Here is a 5874-nt window from a genome sequence, read left to right on the forward strand (position 1 = left end):
TGAATGTTATTGTATATGTATTGGTTTTGGCTGAACAGGTTTTGGTTGCGCACAAAACGATCGGCCTATTTGAGCCATTTACAGTGACAATACCAAGAGATAATAGACAATCTTCGGTTTCAACAATTCAACTAGTCTCATCACAAACAAAATCGATGCCTTCTTTATGATATACAATAACCAAATCATCTGATATTGCAGCAGCATCATGATCATCTTTCACTTCATTTACCTTTTTCTCTTGCTTGTTATCACCAATGTTTTCTCTCTTCCACTTAAATCAGTATTTCTTTATATATCCCTTGTTGACACAGTAGTTGCACTCAAAGTTGTTATATCTTCCCTTTGACTTGCTTCTGCTCTTGCCTCTATTGTGACTTTGGTACTTGCTGTTACTTCTCTCCCTATTTTCAGCAACAAGAATCTCTGGCCTGGTCAATGTCCCTTGAGTTTTCTGTCTCACTTCTTCATTAAGAACACCACTCTTCACCATCTGCATTGACACCACACGAGCTGAGTTTGTCAAAGTCACACAAAAAGTCTCCCATGAATCTGGAAGGGTATTAACTAACCACAAAGCAAGAACCTCGTCATCAAACTTTACATCCATGCTAGACAACTGATCAAAACACCCTTGGAAATCATTCAAGTGATCTGATATAGAGCTCCCTTCTTTGTACCTCAAATTCATAGCTTGTTTGAGCAAGAACATCTTGTTGTTGTCGGTCTTTGATGCATACAAAGTCTCAAGTTTTTCCCACAAAGTACATGCATTAACATCATCGGCAATGTGATTCAATACATTATCTTCCACCCATTGTCGGATGATACCACAAACTTTTTCGTGCTCAAATTTCCAATCTTCATCAGTTTTAGCCTCTGGCCTTTGTGTACCAAAAATTGGCAAGTGCAATTTCTTTATGAATAGAAGATCTTTCATCTTCCCTTCCCACCTGTGATAATTTATACCATTCAAGAGTATCATTCTACTCTGATTTGCCTCCATCATTCAATCAATCAAACACCTGACAAACCTTATTCTAATACCAATTGTTGAGAAAAATAAATGGGATAACTAGTTGAAGTTAATCCCTAAATAATATTCTCACTTGACTGAACTAGAGGAGTAAATAAGAACGATCACGTAATAAAGAAATAATGCAAGACAACAGATTTTTAACGTGGAAAACTCATTTACTGTGAACGATAAAAATCACGGGACCTTTCTTCGGTCTAGAAAAACTCCACTAAATAAACAATATTTACACAATCACAAATTGCCACCAATGGCACTGGACAACATAAATATGATTTAACTCAAATCAACAAACATTGAGAACAATAAGAGTTAGAGAAGAACAAACTAGGATTACAGCCCCTGTTGATCTCTAAAACTGCTCTTTAACCAGTTTGAAACATCCAAATTTCTAATATATATCTAGCAATGATCAACTGCTAAAAATTGTCCACTACTTGACATGTGAATCATGTGTACTGCCCACAACTTGACATGTGAAGAAATGTGTAAAAAATAACTTTAGTGGCTATTTAGATTATGGGCCCAAATATTTGAGTTTTACCAAATAGGAAAGGACGCAAGTGCCCAATAAAATCATCTATTGAAATTGGAGGATTTCAATCTAGTTTCATTCAAAATGCATGAATTGTTTGATTAACTTTTTGAAACATTAGTTCTAAATTTCTAATGCAAATTCATCTTGATTCAATTTGATTTTCTAAACCAAAATCACTGTCAGAGTCCAGATATTTAAACAAAACATGCATTCAAAATAGTAGCACCAGTTAGAACAATTTCCAACATCCAATCCTCATTTGATTTCATAAAATAGTTATAATAAAATTTTATGACTTTTACTTATGAAATTTGAGTTATTCTATGTTGTTACTAGAGCATTAAAATATTCTGGAATTGATTGGAATGAAACTGAAACAGTAACTATCATTGAGAAGTTCAAAACCCTCAAATTCTCGAATAATCTCTAACTACTCCATTTACCTTAACACAAGGTCTTCATCTCAATCTCATCTCTTAATTTTGTTGGAAATCTTATATGTAAAATTTAAATCCGAAAATAAACTACAAGAAATTGACAAAACTAATTTGTAACATAGTTTAGTTGGTAAATTTTTGTTAACACATACAATGACATAGAGATTAAATGTTGTTGGTGCTTTTATTTTATATTTTCAGATTTTGGGCCCTATGCGGCCGCATAATTAACTTTACTCTAAGGCCTACCCTATTGTGACCCATTATTAGCGTTTGGGACACACTTTCCTTAAAAGTACAATAAATTATCATTTCCTGTTAATGCTTAAATACGTATGTGAGGTGTCTATTTAGTTACAATGAATCTTGCAATAAGTTAGTCTATAAATTACTATCACTGAAAAACAAGATACAAGATAAAAATGAACAATTGTAGAATGATCAAAGAAAATTGAGGCATTTCCGAACTTGAGGGACTGTTTGTTGTGTGAATTGTTGAAAAATAAAATTAACCTTTTGTAGAGATTTTTTTAAAATGCAAAATCTTGACATTACACCAAAGCAATCTATCCTTATTGGTCCAAGTGGTGATGATTGAACGTCGAGAATAAGTTCTAAGTTGTTTGGGAGGAGCTAGGCTTAAGGATTAGATAAGTCCTAAACTCTTTTAGGAACACACTTTTGCATTGCATTGAGAATTAGAAAATATATTCAATAATTATTGGGTAACTCAAATGAACAAAAATGTCAGGATAGCCGAGTGGTCTAAGGCGCCAGACTCAAGTTCTGGTCCACTAACGTGGGCGTGGGTTCAAACCCCACTTCTGACAAATATTTTCATGAATGTTTTTTTTTTGTTTCAAAGTTAATTGAATAGAGAATGATTCAATGGATGTGAAATGCAAGCTAATAAATTAAGTAATCAACTTCATTAAAACATCAATCCAAAACATTTAAGTACATTTATCATGATGATTGAATCAAAGTCATCAATTGTAAGCTAAGCATGTAATTCAATTTAACACGTCAATCATGACTTCATCTTGATTAGTTAAAAATTCATTGCAATAAAGCAAACATGTGAAAAGCATGCATCTTTATATGTTCATTTTCAATTTCATCATGCATCAATTTAAATAATTGCATTCAATCAATTCAACATAATCATGAAGTTTCATTCATTGAGACCATCACTCAAAGAGTCATCCAAACATTCAAGTCTCATCTAAAGCATGCATTTTGACATATCCATAATGCATATTATCATGCAATCTCTTCATCCAGATCTTATGTCATTTTAAGAAAAGAAGATCGAGAAATCAAATGTGGTCAAGTGATCTTGTTTACTTTTGGAATTTTAATTCTTCACACAATACATAATTCAAGGATAAATCCCAAATCTTGCATCAAGAATCATTTTCACATTGGTGTAGTTTTGGAAACCATCTTGTTAAGGCCTTGTTTGAATACCAAAACAAGTTTAGCAATCATTTAGAAATTCTAGAAATTTTACAAAGTAGGTTTTACTTCCAACTTCTAAATTAATTTTCTCTCATTTGGCCTTAACAAGTGATCTCTAAACATTTTCCTAACCTGCATTGATGTTTAAGAAATGTTAGAAAAATTATCGATATCGAAAATATCGTACCGCAAAATACTGAAAATATCAAATTTTTGGTATACTAAAACAAATGGTAAGATATGATACTGAAATTAACGGTACGATAAATGCCTCAGATTATCAATATTTAGGTATATTAATATATATCGAAATACCAAAATAATATTTATAAATTAAATATATATATATATATATATAATATTTATAAATAAATATGATTAATAAAATTATAAATAATTAAACTTTAATTTTTATTAAAAAAAATATTAAATTCACATATTTATTATAAACTTTTTTCATTTGAAAAATTAGTTACATAATGAAATGTCAATTATTATATTATTTGTAAACTCTCAAAGTTACAATTCAAATTTCTTTTTAAACTCTCAAAGTTACAATTCAAATTTTTAGGGACTTCAAAATTAATTTGCAACTCTCCATAAAGTCAAGTTAATAAGTTCTTTATTTGTTTAATATTGTACAACTAATATTCATCACAATCACTATATGCCAAATTGTTGATTACGACTCTCAGATTAGTTTAAGATTTTAGATTGTGCAACTCAATTGGCAACAATCTTTATAAATTGCACTACATATCAACTTTCTTGAAAAACCGAATACCATTTTTTAAATTAATTTTATAGTTAAAAACTTTAGACTTTAGAACTCAATTGCAAGCAAGCCTATTGTTCATTAAGCTTAATGGTGAAAAAGATGTGAATATCCCTAACTTCATAGAGGTTCTGTGTTCGAGTCCGTCAAGTGATAAGTTTCGCTCGCATAGTTAATTGGTTAAATGTTTGCGAACTATGTGCTTAACCTGCGGAGATTAGTCGTAATGCGAAGAAAGCAACGAAATTCAACGTTCTAAAAAAGAAAAAGTCTATTTTTCTTTTCAAATACAAACAAAAACCTTTATCATATTTTTAGAGATTAAAACAGTAATAATTTTTTTTTCCAGATTTAACTTTAAGTTTTTGCAAAATTTCATAAAGTAAGTTATTTGAGTTCTAGGTGATTTAAATGTAAGACACGTAAAATTATGGATGACAATAGTTACCTTACTGATCAGATAGTAAAGTACTATCCACGAACCTGATTATCATTTTATTACTTGACCCGATGGTTATCTCTTTATATTCTCATCCTCAATTCGTCGGGTACCCAATCTTCGACGGTTACTTCATTACCCGATTAATTTTTTATAAAATTATATAAGTTGAAGAATAAGAAAAATAGTTTTATAAAATAATTTAAAATTAGTAAATCAAAATGTTGAAAAAACAAATAAAAACATTATTTACTTTACCTACATATTTCTGTTAGATGTTGAAGAAGATAACAACTTTATTGTAGAGTTAAAAAAATGTTAAAATGAAGTTTGAAAAAAATTAAAGGTGAAGAAAATAAGATGAGAGAAATAACATTTTATTATTTAAAGAAAAGTTGAAATTGAAAAATTGAAGTGTAATGAAGAGATAAATATTTTTTTGGGGAATATTATAAAATAAAGTTGGTGTGAAATGTGGATAAAATAAAAATAAATGATATATTTAAGATAAGGTTTGTCAAAATAAATTATTTGAAATGTCACATTAATTCATAATAATAAAATATTTTATTTTTATTATTAATATAAACGAGTATCGGGTTTGAGTTTCGCACACTTTCAATCCCCGAACCTGATCGGGTAATTTTTTTCTCCTTATGCTCGACCCTAAACCCGATTTAAAATATTTGAACATAATTATCGAGTATACCTCGGATACCCATTTTCATCCCTACAAAATATATTCCGAACAGATTTTCTTTGAGAACCCTTTATAAGTAATATAGTAAGTTCTGCTCATTTAAGATAAAAAAAACTCAAATTATAAATTTTATAGAACATATTGAAATTTTCATAACATTTGAGTAATTGGATCACAAGTTATGATCACATCCTAATCAAAATTTTGGTTTAAAACAACGAAAATAATTCAATCAAGACTAAAGTCTTTTCGATTTGAGATATTTAAATAATACAAACTAATCACACATTATTTCACTGCTCACTAATTTAGTATATTAATCAATTTATTAACTAAAAATTAAAATAATATAAATTTTAAATTATTATTTATTATTATATATTAATATCTTTTAAGTCTTTTTACTAAAAACAAATAATTTAAGAATCACACAATTATTTCCTTTTAAAATTATTATTTATTATTATACTTTCTCAAAATAATCATTT

General features: G+C 29.0%; 1 non-coding gene across 1 annotated transcript; it reads left to right on the forward strand.

Moving 5' to 3' along the window:
• Positions 1-2757: 2757 nt before the first annotated feature.
• TRNAL-CAA lies at positions 2758-2841 on the forward strand. The gene has a single exon. It is a non-coding gene; the product is annotated as a tRNA-Leu (tRNA).
• The last annotated feature ends 3033 nt before the right edge of the window (positions 2842-5874 follow it).

Source organism: Impatiens glandulifera, chromosome 2 (assembly GCF_907164915.1).
Source record: "Impatiens glandulifera chromosome 2, dImpGla2.1, whole genome shotgun sequence".
NCBI lineage: Eukaryota > Viridiplantae > Streptophyta > Magnoliopsida > Ericales > Balsaminaceae > Impatiens > Impatiens glandulifera.